The sequence below is a fragment of the Spermophilus citellus genome, assembly GCF_964194105.1.
Source record: "Spermophilus citellus genome assembly, chromosome: 15".
In the NCBI taxonomy this organism is placed as follows: domain Eukaryota; kingdom Metazoa; phylum Chordata; class Mammalia; order Rodentia; family Sciuridae; genus Spermophilus; species Spermophilus citellus.
Window position 1 is genome coordinate 86,137,029 of NC_138195.1, and position 16,756 is coordinate 86,153,784.

General features: G+C 49.4%; 1 long non-coding RNA gene across 1 annotated transcript in view; it reads right to left on the minus strand.

Moving 5' to 3' along the window:
• The window catches only part of LOC308634355, a 52,936-nt gene extending 36,932 nt beyond the window's left edge, over positions 1–16,004 (minus strand). The window contains exon 1 of the long non-coding RNA XR_014019006.1: positions 15,482–16,004. This is a non-coding gene — a long non-coding RNA (uncharacterized lncRNA). The remainder of the gene's footprint in view (positions 1–15,481) is intronic.
• Between the last annotated feature and the right edge of the window lie 752 nt (positions 16,005–16,756).

A 16,756-nucleotide genomic window follows, 5' to 3' on the forward strand; every position in this document is an offset into this window, starting at 1 on the left:
AAAAGACAGCCCTGAGGTTTAGGTGAGCACAAAGACACCTTGCCGAAGGACTCGGGTCCCTGTCTCCCTTGTAGCTGGGAGAGTCATGTGACTGAATTGCCAGGAGACACAGTCCTGAGAGGCAAAGAGGATGACAGCTGGAGTTTTGCCTGGCTCCTGGGGTCTGGAGCGAGGGCCTTGCTGGTCAGGGTCTGCTGGTGAGTTGGGTGGCAGAGACATAACAAGATTAAACAGTGATAACTCCAGGAATACCGGTCACCCTCAGCTCCAGCCCTGCATCTGGAAGGTAGCTCTGCATCTAAGTACTCAGCTGAAGCTGGTTACATCTCCTCTGGAGATTAGATTTGGCCCCGGAGGACCCAAAAGCAGAAGGAGAGAAGAGAACCTGCAGGACCCAGGGACCCTCAGGCTCACCCCAACTCTCCTTTCACAAACTGCCTGCAGGAATCTCAATGGTTGCCTTAAAGGTGACATCTCCCAGACAGGCTTAATGCCTGGTGACCTTCCTTCCATACCAAAAGCCATCATTTAATAACCATCATTTAATAACCAAAATCAGCATCAGAGCCTCTCAAGACCCACCAGAATGTGTGCCATTTGGTGGAGGGCAGACGACATTCACCAAAAATCATGGTGTGTTACCCAGTTCTGTGTTGCATCAACACTGATTTCCAAAGAAGGGAGGGGAGGGTTCCCACGGCTGAATATATTTGGGGAGCACTCCATGCTCTGTCTCCATGTAGGAAATTCACACTGCATAGTAACACATTAAAGGCTCTGAAAAGTTCTGCAGTAAAGAAATATTTGAGGGCTGGGGATGTGGCTCAAGCGGTAGCGCGCTCGCCTGGCATGCGTGTGGCCCGGGTTCGATCCTCAGCACCACATACCAACAAAGATGTTGTGTCCGCCGAGAACTAAAAAATTTTTAAAAATTAAAAAAAAAAAAAAAAGAAATATTTGAGAATTTTCCCAAATTTTAGCCAGGAACCCTGCTTCGTAGAGCACCTATTGACTTCCCTTAGAACACACACAATTGGAAAGGCGGTCCTAGCTGCTTTAAAACCATCTTATTTTCCCTCTGACTATGTAAACATCATATCTGTTGGGATGATCACTGTCGTCATTACTTCTAGAATTCCTACTTCTTGACCTTGGAGTAAATTTCCTTGTGTCTGAAAAATGCAGTCAATTTGATTGCACGGCCACGACTGATCTGAGAACATTTCCTCACCTTCTTGTCTGATTTTGTCAGTGTAGTATGGGGACATTATCCACATCTGAAATATTTCTCCTATTTCAGCTGGAAGTGATACAAAATTCAAACAACTAGATCATTCATCATTTACTCACCGTACACTTATTAAGCTCCTACGGCATGTAAGGCCTTACATACGGTTTTTCAACTTCTTACACACTGGGAGGAATTGTTACCAGATCCATTTCACAGTTATGAAATCGAGGCTCAGGCTGAGTTGCGTTTCCAAGAGCACACGAGCATCCCGACAGAGCCCCATGGCTGGTCTGTTCCTGGAGCCTGGGCTCTCCCTCCCAGTCCTGTGTCACGGGCTCTCAATTATTGCTTGACCTGCATCTTTGACACTGCATGGGTTTCAATCTGCTGTCCCTAATTGGAATCAAATATTTCTGACTCTGGAAATAAATACTGTTAAACAGTGGTTCATGCACAGAATAAATGAACGTCTGTTGCTAAGGAGACATTGGGAAGCAGGTGAGAGAGTGGGAGCTAGATTCCAGCCTCACAGACCCCCCCCAACAAAGGACTCCACTTGAATGGCAGCAAGGGCCCCAGGTGCCTGGAAACAGGAGCAGCTGCCTCTGCACCCCGGCCTGTTGCTGGCCACTGGACCAACTGCACTATTCAAGAGAAGTTAGGAATCTCGTGTGTGTACATGTGTGCATGTGCCTGTGTGTTGTGTGTGTGAAACCCATCGAGTTTTAATCTCTAGCAACTATAGTGGGTTAAATAAAGTCATCCCACCTGGAAACTCCATGCGTGAACTTGACCTTATTTGGAAACAGAGTCCCTGCAAGAGTAGCAAAGGTAAGGATTGAGATGAGATAATACTAAAGTGGGTGGGTCCCAAATCCAATAATGTCCTCCTATAAAACACACAGAGACACACAGAAGAGCCGGGCATGGTGGCACATGCCTGTAATCCCAGGGGCTCAGGAGGCTGAGGCAGGAGGATCGTGAGTTCAAAGCCAGCCTCAGCAACTTAGTGAGGCCCTAAGCAACTTAGTGACACTCTGCCTCTAAATAAAATACAAAAAAGGCTGGTGATGTGGCTCAGTGGTTTAGTGCCCCTGGATTCACTCCCCAGTATCAAAAATAAAGAGACACACAGAAGGCAATATGAAGACAGACTCAGAGCCCGGCGTGATGCTCACTCTGGCCAAGGAAGGTCAAGGCCTGCCAGCCTCCACCAGAAGCCGGGAGAGCGGCTCAGGATGTTCCTCCCCCCAGAGCCACCACAAGGAACCATCCCTGTGCCCACCTGGCCTTCCGAAGCCTGGCCTCCAGAAGAACGAAAGATTAAATTTCTGCTGTATTAAGAAACCCAGTTTGTGGTAATTGGTTATGGCAGCCCCAGGAAACAAAAACAGCAATGAACTTTAATTTTTAATAATACCACATGAGCCAACAAAATCCGTTTGTGTTCCAGGTTAGGCCTGGGAGTCGCCTGCCACTCTAGCTGGAGTCAAAGGGCACTTCCTGCCCCAGAACCTTCTCCCAGAAAACAGGGGTGCCACTTCCCCAGTAAGTCGGCACAGACAGGGCCTCTCTTCTGAGGCCTAGAACTGTTATTCCCAATATCCTCCAGGTGCCTTCTCTTGCAAGAGTTGCAGGAAACTCAAAGTGTCCAAAACCTGGTTGCATTCCCTAACGTGTGGACGTCCTAGGACGTGGACTGGTGTGCCGCAGCTGGTCACCACAGCTCCCAAGAGCCAACCACTTAATACTCAGAAACTGTACCTGCTGTGCCGCAGTCTTGGCTGGGCACAAAATCACGAGCCACTCACAGCTTTGTAGATTCAAACAGCAATTCTGGGGAAATCCAAGTTCTGCCGCACAATTCACGTCCCAAATAATTTCTCAATTCCACGAGAACTCAACGGGAACTCAGGCAGCAGGATACGCCCTATTCCCAGCAGCAATAACCTTAAACCTGGAACTGCCTTAAATCCAGATTGTCCTAAACCGGGAACGCCCTAAACCCAAATTATCCTAAACCGGGATACTTCCTAAAACCTGCAGGATACACCCTAAACCTGGATCCACCCTCGTCCTTGAGCAGGGTCACCTTTCTCAAACACACATGCAATGTCACAGCGAATTTCCAAGGCAAGTCCATTTAACATGGGGTACGCTGGCAAGGAAATTTTGATGCGTCATTCCTACTTGGCAATGGCCCTCAGCACTGCTGGTTGTTAAAGGGTTGGTCCTGTGAAACCAGTCATGCTGGGAGTATTTATACCACTGAGGCTGGCAAGTCCCACAACAGAGACTCGTGTTTCCGAGAGTCAGGTTGCCAGCGTGCCCCCCAAACCTCCCTTCCGTCTTCCAGGTGAAAAAGTCCAAATATGTTTTATTTCACACTCTCTCATGGCACTTCCCATCCAGTCACCAAATCCCATCCGTCCTCTCTCTGCAAAGTGTCATTTGTGTCTCTTCCTCTCCCTTGCCATTTCCCTGGCCCTATGTCAGCTCTCATCCTCCTTGCATTTGAGCTAGGCAACAGTTTCCTGATTTTCACCCTACCACCACTTGCATCCCTTACACAAGGAGTTAGACATAAATGTCTCTCCTTAGACATTTTTAACATCTAAATGTCTTTGCTTGGCATTCAGAGCAGCGCTAGTTGGGCTTCTTTCCATTGTAAGTGGCAAGAACTCAACTCACACAAGGGAACTTGCTAGTTCATATAACTAGGGAGTCCAAGGGGGATGAGGATGCAGGTATAGCTGGATCAGGGCTCTGGCTTCTTCCTCACTACTTGGCTCAGTCTCCCTCTGCTAGGTTTCATTCTCGGATACGTTCTCTTCCAATGGGAGGCAAAAGATTCAGCAGCTGCCCTGAATCACAACCTTCTAGCTCAGCATAGTGTGATAGCATGATTGCCCTCATCTTCCCAATCTTTCAACCTTCCCTGAATCTATGCCTTGTCCGTGGGAATTTTCAATTCCTCTTATCCATTTCCCCATCGCTTGACTCTGAGTTTGGCCATGTGACTGACTTTGGCCAATGAAACATGCCTGGGCTAGCCCACTGCAGATGGTACAGAAGGCTCTGTGCTGAGCTACCCCAGCCATCCCTGCCACAGTCAGTACAGATCACAGACATCTAGGCAATACTCAGTCATGTGCACAAGCCCAGCCATGTTCAGCAGAGCTCCACAGACGAGAGCTAAATATATTGCCATTGCTGTGTGCCACTGAGGTTAGGTGATTGCTCGTTACACAGCACTATTGTGGCATTACGTGACTGATACACTTAGTTAACTCATTGCAGAGAATTTCTGTGTCGATATAGCAACCTCAGGGGATGCTAATTACCTCTGCTTATGCCCCATGCTCAGCCCCTGCACAAGAGATCATCAAGTCTGAACAGCCTAGGTCCCAGCCAGAGTCACCATGTCAGAGTCTCACAAAAACTCCATGGAAGCAGAGGGCAGACCTGCATGCCACAAGGAACTCCCTCCGGCCCAGCTGCCACTCCCTCCTACTCTCCTCCCCAAGCATCCTGCTTCCCATTCTGAACCACTTGCTCTTATCTAAACCTGCCTCTTGCACCTCTTCTTGCTCACGCTGCTTCCCCTCCCTGAGAGTCCTTCTCCTTCCTCCTTCTGCAAGGCCTTCTCTACTCTCCAGACCCTCTCCCAAAGGTCGTGGGGAAGACAGAGCCAAACCAGAAGCTGAGAACAGAATCCAGAACACAGGGCAGGCCACTCAAGGCCGCCTTTCTGGATGCTGTTCCAAGATCACCAATCTATGTAGGAGCCCAGGACCCAGATCTGGAGTAGTGAGAAGAGCCGGGACCTATGAGCAAGTCCAAGGACCTATGCAAGCCCTCTGCAGGGTCAGCTCAGGGATGGGCAGAGGTGGCAGGGGTGCAGGCAAGCCAAGGAGCAGGAAGCAGGGGTCAGGTGGAAATGGACTACAGTCCTGGGCATAGAGCTTGCAGTGAGCAAATGCTTGGAGGCAGGATCAGAATCAAAGGGGCTGAGAGCAATGGAGAAAAATCGACCTCATCACAACACTTTTCAACCCTGTAGGACATTCCAGGCCCTGGAACAAGAGCCTATTCATATTATCTCATTTAATTCTCAGACCACTTTGATAAAGCAGACACAACCACTGTTGGGAAAAGTATAAACGGCAGCCGTACCCCAGAGAAAAAACCCCAACATGGCGCCTAAGGACTTCTTCTTCCTACCTTCTTCTTTTCTGCAGTGGCGCGAAAAGTTCCCGCCCTTGTGAACTCTCCCGCCGGCGCCAATTTCAAACCTCGCTGGCGGGGAACCTTAGCCCAATGAGAACGAATTCCTGGGCGCGGGAGCTGATATCTGGAAGAATTTGCCAATAAACGGGCAGCCTGCCATTTATCTAAGCCCTGCCATCTCCCCTTAGTTCTATATAAGCACACAGCTTTTTGCAATAAAATTGGAATTCTCCCGGCGAAGTGTCTTTGCGTGGGGAATTCTTTCAACCACCACTCACATTCTACAGAGGCAGGAGCTGAGGCAGAAGAAGGTGGTGTGGCTTACAGCTGGTGAGCAGCAAGCAGAGCATGGTGCAAGTCCAGCCTCCAACTCCACCGCCCATCCTTCCCCTCCCCCCAGTACTGAGGATTGAACCCAGGGTACTCAACCTCTGAGCAACACCCCCAACCCTTTTATTTATTTCATTTAGTTCTCTGGCTGGGGGCATCTTAGCCTCAGCCTCCTGAGTCGCTGGGATTACAGGCGTGACTCACGGCACCTGGCATCAGAACCCATCATTAACCATTGCACTTCCTTGCCCAGGATGGGATCAGACTTTCCCCTTTCCAGATTTTAACTGTAGGAAATCCTCGCTAAGCCCCACCTCCAGTCTCCAGGCACTTTTTTTACTATTAACCACGCTGACTTACTATAAGGCCCAGCTGAGGACCCCTCCTCCAAGAAGACCCCCCCCCCAGGTTCCCAGGTGAAATTCACCCCTTCTTCCCCACGTTCCCATGGCAATTTGGTTGCGCCTCTGCTCAGGCATTTGTCCCCATCTTCAGGCTCCAGGGTGACATCTGTGCACAACTCTCTCCCTCTGGATCCGGACATCAGCTGCCTCCGGGTCCCCCACAGCTCTTGTCCCAAGGCAGCAGATGCTAAATTACCACTTGTTGAACAGAAAGCATGTATTGGAATCAACCTGAAGGAAACTCCATCATTTCCTACAACAAAGGAGCCTACTGAATCCATTTTGTGCCAATGACCAGCTCCTGGGAATGGTGTTGTGAACAGAGGTCACAACAGTTCCCTCAGCCAGGGCTGTAGTTCCCAGAACCCCACCTTTCCAGGCCTAGTTTGAAGATCACACCCCACAGATCAGCCTCAGGTCCTTCCTCTGGCCTGGTTCCAAAAATAACTGGGGATGGTTAGCTCCTCCCCAGGAAAGGAGGTACAGAAAGCCTCTTTGAGTAGGAACAAAGAACCCCTAAAAGCTTTTCCCTGTGCTTTTCCCTGTGCAGTGGCTATGCCCTGTGGGTGTTTGGTCCTTTTTGAGTGAGTGACTTTTTTGAACTTGACTTTGCTGGTGCCTTCAGCAAATTAGAGGCACAATTACACTGTGACTTAACAGGATTAGTCATGCACACATATCCTGCGCACAAGCTTCATGCCCTGTTAAAGGACACCCAGGCCTGAGGCTGGCAGTGGAGGTGAGAGAAGGCCTTCCCACCTCCGAGGCCCCTCGGGCACAGAGCCACCACCAAACCCAGGATCTCCCTTTATGCTGGAATTTCAAATATGCAATGAATAATTTCAGTGTAAGTATGCCCCAGGCAATATTTGGGACACACTTATGCTAAGATATTTAACCGGATATCCTGTCGTTTTATTTGATAAACACAAAAATGTTGTTGAGGCAGGATCTTAAAATGTCGAGGCCCAGGACCCCAGAACTGATTCCCGGGAGGGTTCCTATAGATGACAGAAGGAGTATGAGAGAAACCATAATATGGAATCATCTGGGCTATTTGGAATTCACAAATGAATGTCCAAACACATGCATAAAAAGCTTGATCAGACACTCAAAGCAATTCACACAAAATATTTTTCAAGGGTATAATAGCTTGGATAAAACCCATTAGCACACTTAAATTAATTCCGTACTCAGCATAATAACACATGGCTCTTCCCCCACTTGCTCTTCTCAGGGGAAATATTTGACCACTTACGTAGTCTCCTGCTTGAATGCTCGGGTAGACAAACTGTGTGACAGTTATTGATTTTTGATGAATGACACAGCTCTCTCTTCTGGGCTATTACTGCTTTGTTTTCAAACCTTACTTAATTGTTCGATGATTTTTGATGTTTTGGTCTTTTTTTTTTTCCTTTCCAAAGAAATACATGCAAAGTGTTTATTCTCCAAAGGCCGTAAACAGAGCTTGCGGGTCTGGTTTCTATGACAACCCCACTTGATGCAGCAAACCTAGATTATCTCTAATGACAGACATGAAGTTTAAATTGCACATTCTGAACAAACAGTGCTCTGCTGACCTTTTATTGAAAAATGGAATACAGGGTGATTAGCATAATGTGTTATATAAAAAGGAAAACCATGTATTGGTGGGCATTATGCGCCGGCGATTAGCCGCACCGCTAGTCTTTAACAAACTGCTTGCCAGGATGGAGAGATTGGGAAATTAAGATTTGCCATCTATCATTTTCAAATTCAGTAAAATCTGCAGCAGTAATTGCACTAAACAGTTTTCAAATAACACATGCGGTTGTTTCTCTTACTTATTCTATTGAGTCTTCTAGCAGGGGAGCAAGTAAGGAGAGGAAATTTTTACCCATTGTACAAAAAAATAATAATTGTTGGCTCCAATAGCTACTCTGAAACAATCTGTGCCTCTTAATCCCCTCACGTAGTTCCTGGAACAAGCCGAGGGCCCCGCGCATCCTGGCAGCTACCACCCACAGCCCGCTCCTTAGCAATGCAGCGCAGTGGGGGTCCTGGGCTGGTTCACCAGAGGCACGGTGTAGATGGAGTCCAGCCGCTGGATACCTGGAACTTCTCTTGTCAGCCACAAAATGAAGGGCTGGAGAGTCTGGGCTTCAGAGTTAACCACCTGTTTCAAGTTCTAGCTTTGCCTCTAACCTCCTTATGACCTTGGGCAAATCAAGCAGCCTCTCCAAGACCTGGGCGACATGCAGTGTGGAAGCAGCACCTGATTGTTCCCTCAACCAAAGTTGGCTTCATGGAACAATGCCGAATACAGCAAGGTCAGTCAGCAGCTGGCATCAATGCCCTTGGCTGTGTGCCTTCGTGTTTGCCATTTACTCTCTAAGAAGTAGCTGGGCATGGTGGTGCACACCTATGATCCCAGCTACTCTGGAGGCGGAGGCAGGAGGATCGAAAGTTCAAGGCCAGCCTAGGCAACTTAGCAAGAATCTATCTAAAAAATAAAAAGAGGACTGTGGATATAGCTCCGTTGGTAGAGTGCTTGCTTCACATGCACAAGGCTCTGGGTTCAATCCCTGGCACCAGAAAAAATAAAAGGCACTGGGGTATAGCACCCTTGGGTTCAACCCCCACTAATGCAGAGAGAGAGAGAGAGAGAGAGAGAGAGAGAGAGAGAGAGAGAGAGAGAAATATATGTCCTTTGATTCTTGAAACAACCCAGAGTGAAGATCATTCTTACCAACCCCACTTCATAAATGGGGTGTGAGGAGTCACAAAGAGGTGGCCTCGAGGGAGCAGTGTTGACCACCCATATCTCACAGGTTCTCTCTGAATCTGCCTGGGTGCTCCTGGGCACACCCAAGCTCCCAAGGAGACATCATCAGCCTCCTTCTACCCAGTAGAAAAGATTCTTCATGTATAATTTTTTTAAATTTCCTGCTTAGGGTTGGGATGTGGCTCAGGGGCAGGTCACTCACCTAACATGTACAAGCCCCTGGGTTCAACATCCAATGCTGTAATAATAATAATAATAATAATAATAATAATTTCCTCTTAATGAACTGAAAGTCATTAAGCTGGGCTATACGGCTGCACTATCGTTATCTCTATTTCTAAGAGCAAACTAGACTCAGGAACTCAGGTGACTTGCTAGAGGCCCACCAAGATAATAAAGGTCATGGCCGGAGCCTGAACCTATGTGGGCTGACTGTAAACTCAAATGTCAGTGCGCTCTGACCCTCAGAGCTGGCAAGATCTGAAGTGTTCAATTCCATGGGAGTTCAGGAGTCGTACAGACCCTCAGTTCATCAGGGTCGCCAACAGCACACGGGTCTTACTTGCAGTGACGATTGATTATCCTTCAGAACATAACTGCACACAGGACTCAAATGAATGAACCTGCAAATTGTGTCATTTCCAGGGCAACCAAAGGGCAGTGGAATACCTGACAAACAGCCAGGGCTCGGTGCCAGGGCCCTGATTCCTGTCCCTGGACTGTGAGCTCTCACTCAAGTCATCAAAAGTACCTCCCACCACCACCGTATCATCTCAAAAGAGACATCCTGTCCTCCCAGCAAGCGAGAGGCCGCCAGCTTCCCTCTGAGGTAACTCGGTTATTCCTCGCTCTTTTACTGCTGAGGATGCTCCAGCTCTCTCCAGAAAGATGAACCACATCTGGCTTAGGCCCAGGTTTCCCAAGTAGAAAACAGATGTGCACAGCCTGAGCCCCAAACCAGCTGTCAAAACCACCATGGTCCTATGAACAGTGCCACCCCATCTCCCCATCATGGGAGAAGGATGCACCCAATACTCAGAACCCTTTACCGCAAGCAGCTACCACCCACCTTCCTGGAAAATGACAGAGAGCACAGGCTTGTGTCTAGTCTAGCATTTGACAGCAGATGGCCCTGGCCCTGGCCCTCAGAAGAGCAAGAACAGAGGAGGGCAGAGAGGCGTTTGCCATTTCCTTCCTGGGGCAAAACTCGCCCCAAGCCCCTGTGTTACAAACGGAGTATGGCAAGAGAAAAACTTGACTTCATCAAAGAGAGATGTGCGGGCAGCACCTGGACCATGCGATCACCTAGTAACATCACCGGCAGTGAGCTGGGTTGGGGCATCCCCACAGTGAGGGGTAGGAAAAGACTCTGGTATCTCTTCCTTTCTTATAAGAATGCCAGTCCCACTGGGTTAGGGCCCAACCCCTACAACCTCATTTAACCTTAATTACTCCTATAAAGGCCCTGTCTCCAAATACAACCTCACAGCAGGGCTGGGTTTCAACATTATAGATTCTGGGGGGACACTATTCAGACCATATCATATGCCTAGCCACAGGTGGTGATTTTCTCCCCCAAAATCTATAATCTCCTTTGTATGTGAGAAAACATCAGGAAAACCCAAATTGAGGAACATTCTGTGAAATACCTGATCACTCTTCTTCAAAAAAGTCCAGAAAAGGAGAGGCTGGGAAAGGGGAGGAGCTGTAGCAGACCAGAGGAGACCAAGGAGGTGTGACAACTAAAAGCCACCCAGCATCCTGGAGCTGAAGTGCACATCGTGGAAAAACTGGAGGCATCTGAATCAAGTCCCTAGTTTAGTTCCCAGTGGTGGCTGACATACCAGTGTTGATTCCTGAGTTTTGATGAACACCTCAGGGCTACAGAAGACAGTAACTGAATCAGGGATTCTCTGTATCTTTGCAATGCTTGCGTCAATCTAAAGTTACTTCAAAATAAAAAGTTTTAAAACAAACTCAAAACAAAATCAATCTCTCTCTCTCAACCCTTACTTTCTCCTAAGAAAGTCATCTAAATTGTCTTTCTCTCTGTCCTGGGGCTACACGCCGGAATTCCTCTGTCCATCATTCTATTCTCTGATATTTGTCCTCCCCACCTGCCCACCTGTTTCCTGCTCACTGTGCCTCTCCCCAGGAAACCGAACCCAACTTGCCCAGTGAGGCGACACCCCCATTCTCAGACCACCTCTTTCAAGCTACTGAGCCTCCAGAACCTGACTTGGCCAATCAGCTTGCTTCTCCCCGTCTCTGCCACAAAGATTGGTGCAGATGTGTGTCCTTTACTCAGGACAGAGTGAGGCACGATTGGGTGGGAGAGACAGGGTCTCGCTGAGTTGCTGAGGCTGGCCTGCAACTTGCAGTTCCCCTGCCTCAACCTCCAGAGTTGCTAAGGATCACAGGCGTGCGCCACCGCGACCGGCAGGAGGCATGACCTTTTTGATCCGATGGCTAGCTGGCAGGATACTTTGTAGGGGCACCATGTGGTGAACACGCCGCTCTGAGCATGAAGCCAGCTGCAAGAAAAAGCGGAGCTAAGCGGTGGAGAGATCCGACGCCTGGGTCTGAGCCCCTGGATACAGCAAGGCATCCAGCTGTAGCATCGCAAGAACTTTTCAGTTCCTGTGCCAGGATTTCCTTGGTTTACACTGGAGTTGAGTTTCTGCTGCTTACAACCTCCAATGTTAAGTCCTCCTGGTGGCAAAATACTCAGACCTCTCCTTCATTAATTAACATCAATTAGGGGCCTGAGGATATATAGCTCAGTGGTGGAGGGCATGCCTAGCATGAGCAAGGCCCTAGGTTCAATCCCAGTATGAGGGTGAGGGAGGGAGGAAGCCACCGTTAATTAGCTTTATTGGCGGCACTGGGAATAGAGTGGGCACGTGCCCAGGTGGAGTAGCAGGTGTTTCTGGAAGATCCATCTGCTGCACAGAAGGCGAGTCCCAAGGGCATGGGCAGGGCACCACCAGCAGCTGCTACACCTGTGGCCCACACCAAGCGCACAGTGCTGTTTCCTGCCTTCTTCTCCAGCCGCTGGGGGATCCCACTGGTTCCTCTCCCCAGTTCCCAGGCTGTGTGCTCTGCCTCCCCCTCAACACCCCAGTGACATCCCTTGGGACCACTCTCGGTGAACATAGGCATGCAGCCCTGACCCTACCACAGCTAGAGACTGTAGTTCAGGGGTGGCCCCTCCAGGTGTGTCCCACCATGTATTAACCCCGTGTAGCCTGGCTCGCTGAGGCATGCCCCTTCTCCTCAGAGCCTCTGTCCACGACCCCCTTCCATCCCCCAGTTACCCCACCTTCATCCTAACACTCCTGCAGCCTCTGAAATCCCAACGGCTCCATGGAGCTTTCCATGTTGTACCCCTGCCCCCCAATAAAAGTGAACGAGTGGCCACTGAATGGGAAAGGACATTTGCTTGACAAACAATGCTAGTCCAAGTGGAAGGAAAATACCACTGGACCCCCCGCCTCAAACTATCTGCAAACACAAGTCCTAGAAAAAGAGAAAGAGGGGGTGCTGGGAGATCGATCACATCACGTCATGTGCATGTATTATCATGTCCCAATTAATCCACTATTATGTATAATTATAACGCACCAACAGAAAGGAAGAAAGAAAAGAGGAAAGGAGGAGGAAGGAGAGAGGAGCAAAGAACAGAACATAAACTCACTAAGGATCAAACCCGAATGGCCAATAAACATATGAGGACAAAACAGAGTGGGCAATGGAAAAGGCTCCTGGGGGAGGTGCAGGACCTCGCCCGAAGCCTGGCTGCTCAGGTCCACTTGAAGCTGCCCGGCATCCAAGCAGGACAGGGCCTGGCCGAGCCACCTGCCCTACCCCTTGTCTACCAAACAGGGATAATAACCAAACCCCATGAGATTCATGAGATGATGTCTGTAAAGCACTTTGCTCAGTGACTGCATGCAGCAGACACTCAATAAATGCTAATTATGGCATGGATGACATCACTGCCAGGTCTTAGAAGACGGAAAAATCACCCTTCTGACTGGTTACAGTGAACTCCCAGCCCAGAGCCAGCTGCCAGGGAAGGATTTTTGTTCAGGGTTGAACTGTATTCCCCACTACCTCAGGATGTGACCTCACTTAGACACAGGATGCTGGAGACGTCATTAGCTAAGATGAGGTCATACTGCAGTATTGGATCCTTAACCAACATGACTGGTGTCTTTGCAGGAAGAGACCCAGAGACAGACACAGGGAAGAAGGCCTCGTGGAGACAAAGGCAGAGTGGATGACGCTGCCCAGGAACTCCAAGGCTGCAAGCTGCCACTGCAGCTGGAAGGACAAGGAAGGGTCCTCCCCCAAAAAGGTGCAGAGGGAGCAAGGCCCTGCCGACACCTGGATTTGGGGCTTGAAGCACCCTGAGCTGTGAGCCATTTCTGCTGTTTTGAGCCACCATCTCCTAGCACCTTGTCCTAACAGCTCTAGGACACTAATATAGAGTTTATCTAATTTTTTAAACCTCAAAAAGTAGATTCAACCATAATGAATATTTCCCAAAGTGTATCTGGAACTACAGGAATGTAGACAGGTTGACATAGAAACCATCATGCGGAAAGGGGTCCGTGTCCAAGTGAGCGGAGAAAGGACGGAGTTAAACAGAGCAAGGGGCAGGCTGTGCCCTGCTCCAAGTTACTCCGTGGTGAACAGAACAGCAGCTTCCAGGCTGTGCCTAACCCCAAGCGACTCAGTTTTATAAACCAGTAGTGTTTCACAAGTTACTCCATTTTGTGTACCAAGTTCCAAGATAGAACGACTCTACACTTTGTTTGGACTAATAAGCAACCATCTGCCTAGCACAACCATAAGGCACAAAATGACAAACTGACAAATTGTACTCATGAAAATGACCACCTGTGAACTTATCCAACTCGGTCAGTAGCACAGAGAAGCATGAGGGTATCAACCCTATATCAGAAAAGACAAGGCCTATGATCTTATCAAGCACAACAGACCACCAAATGAAGCAACCCCTCACCTGATACCCATAAAAGGAGCACCCCAAGATTAGCTGTGGCAGCACACATGGACCTGTTATCAGACCGTCCAGTGAGTGTGTCACAAGGTCTGCAGGCAGTGGACCTCTGCCTCTGTCCCCAGGCTTCAGATCAGCTCAGTCTCCCTGCTTGACATTGTCCACTTTGAAATTATCCGCCCAAACTGCCCGCCTTCATGCCTTCCAGACCTGACCTACAATACGTTCCCCACTCCGACAACTTCTGTGGCTGTGATCTTATCTGAGCACAACAGCGACTCTTCTGCCTGTGTAGCTGCTCTGTGCCTTTGCTTCTAGGGAAACCCCCTGAAACCCTGTGGCCACCCTAACCCACTCTTAGCTTTCCTGTCGTCTCTATATATCCTGGTGTAAAGTGTGATGTGTGGTTGGAGTGTTATTGGCATCAGTAATTAAGGCTTGAATAAAAGAACCTGTGATTGTCTGGCTGATGACTACCAAGTGACCCACTGATGCTTGGTGAATTGTAACTGATGAAGGTGAACCCGTTTCAGCTTGTGAATTTATTGTTGTCAATAAATTCTGACAGTGTGGAAAGACATCTAGGTTAACATCATGGCTCACTCACAACGCATGGACCTCCTTAATGTGGGATTCGCCAGGGCCTTGAATGTACTGATGTGCTTTGTGAATGTCCTGGAAGGGATGCGGGAATGGCTGTCCCACACTTATATGACCAGACAGCCTTCTCTTGGAGTCTCTGGTGGAACTGGTTTCTGCAGAGTGGAGTACAGTGGTAAAGGAACAAGGAAGCCTGGCTTGTGGGAGTTTACAGTCACCGTCACCCATGGAGGATGCATTTCCCCACTGTGGCCTCTTCAGATCTCAGGGCACACATGGGCAGCAGGAGCAGTGCACTCTGGTCCCACTTTGCACATGAATTCCAGGCACCTCCTCTGTCCATACCCTCGTGTCCCCTCCCCGTGTCCTCCACCCCCCCCGCCCTGACCCCACACACAATCAGCTGGCATTGCCACCTCACTGAATGTCCTTGGTAAGAGAATGATGTGGCTCCTCAAAAAAGAAGTCAGATTTCACCTGCTGAATCATTCTGGAAGAGAGTGGTGCCCGAGAGAGAAGTCGGTCAGCCTCGGGCAGTGACATCCCCCGACCCACAGTGTGAAAAGCACCCGACAGAACAATAATGGTGGCCCAGGGCCTGGCTGTTCCAGTGCTCCACCCGATCCACTCACATAGGCCTTGCCACAATGACATGAGCATGAAGTCTGACTCTCCTCCAACTCCAGAGGAGAGGCTGAGGCACAGGGAGGAGAGGAGGCATGGCACCGCAGAACCCAGACCTCCCCGCCAACCAGAAACAGGGCTGATCATCCCAGACCCTGCAGCGAGAAGCCCATTCCTTCAGTCACTGTTTTCAGACACTTTTGTCAGCGCTTTGTGACCGAAAGACCAGGAGAGAACAATTTTAGAGAAGGCGATGTCTATTTGGGACTCACCGTCTCAGAGGTCTTGGTCCACAGACAGCTGACTCCATGGCTCTGGACCCAAGATGAGGCAGAACATCATGGCAGAGGGTGTGGAGGAGGAAAGCAGCTCAGGACGTGGCAATCAGGAAGCAGAGAGAGAGGGAGAAGTCCGTTCACCGGGGACAAAATGTATATCCCAAAGCCACACCCCAATGCCCACCTCCTCCAGGCACACCCCACCTGTCTACAGTTACCACCCAGTTAATCCATGTCAGGGGATTAAACCATTGATTCGGTTACACCTTTCATAACCTAATCATTTCGCCTCTGAACACTCTTGCACTGTCTCACACACATGAGCTTTTAGGGGACACCATGTATCCAACCCATGACATTTATCAACCATAGGAGCAACCCCTGTCCTCAAGATGCATGTAGAGCACCAGTTACAGTGGTACTGGCCGGTGACCCAGAAAGACTTTGGAGCACCACAAGAAGAACCAGCCTGGACTTTGGGGCTGGGCTGATCAGGGAGAGCTTCCTGGAGGAGGCAGTCACTCAGCCAGGTCCTGGGAACAGGTGGGAGTTAGCCAGGTGAAAGGACATTCCAGCCTGGGAAGCCTGTAGACAGTGGCTTAGAAGCCAGAAGACAGTGAGGGTCTTTAGAGGAACTTGGAGAACAGAAACAACAACAAGAGACAGAAGCCAGTGGCAGCCAAGGAAACACCCTGATCCACAGCCATATTTCAGGCTGGAAAATTGGATTTGAATCCTGACTCCACTGATTTCCAGCTGTGTGGCAGTGGGCTGTTAAACAGCCTCTCTGGGCTTCAGCTTCCACATGCGGAAAACGCAGAAAGGAAGAGTACTTCCCACATAGGACTGTGGGGGGCAGAATGTGTACAGCACTTGACCCCCACCTAAGGGCCCTTTCCAGGTGGTATCCTTGTCCTCATAGGGCAGGGGTCAGTGGAAAAGCTACACTCAGCCCTACAGACATGGACGTCTAATGTGAAGGTGGACTTGGGAGTTCCAGGAAAGGAAGAAGAATGGCCTTTACACCGTGAGACACCAGAGAATCCCAGCCTCCACCCTGCCTCCACATCTCCCACTGTCCCCCCTTCCCAAGATGAGCTCTGCCAAGAAATTCCACTGAAATTCCAGGAGGGTCACTTTGAGTATCACTCAGCCCTAGGAGCATGCACACTTAGTGCAAGGGTAAACCTGGGGACTTCTTTTTATGTCCCCATGAAGCTGTGTGGCATGGAAAAACCACACACCCACTTCCTTGTCGGGTCAGGGGCC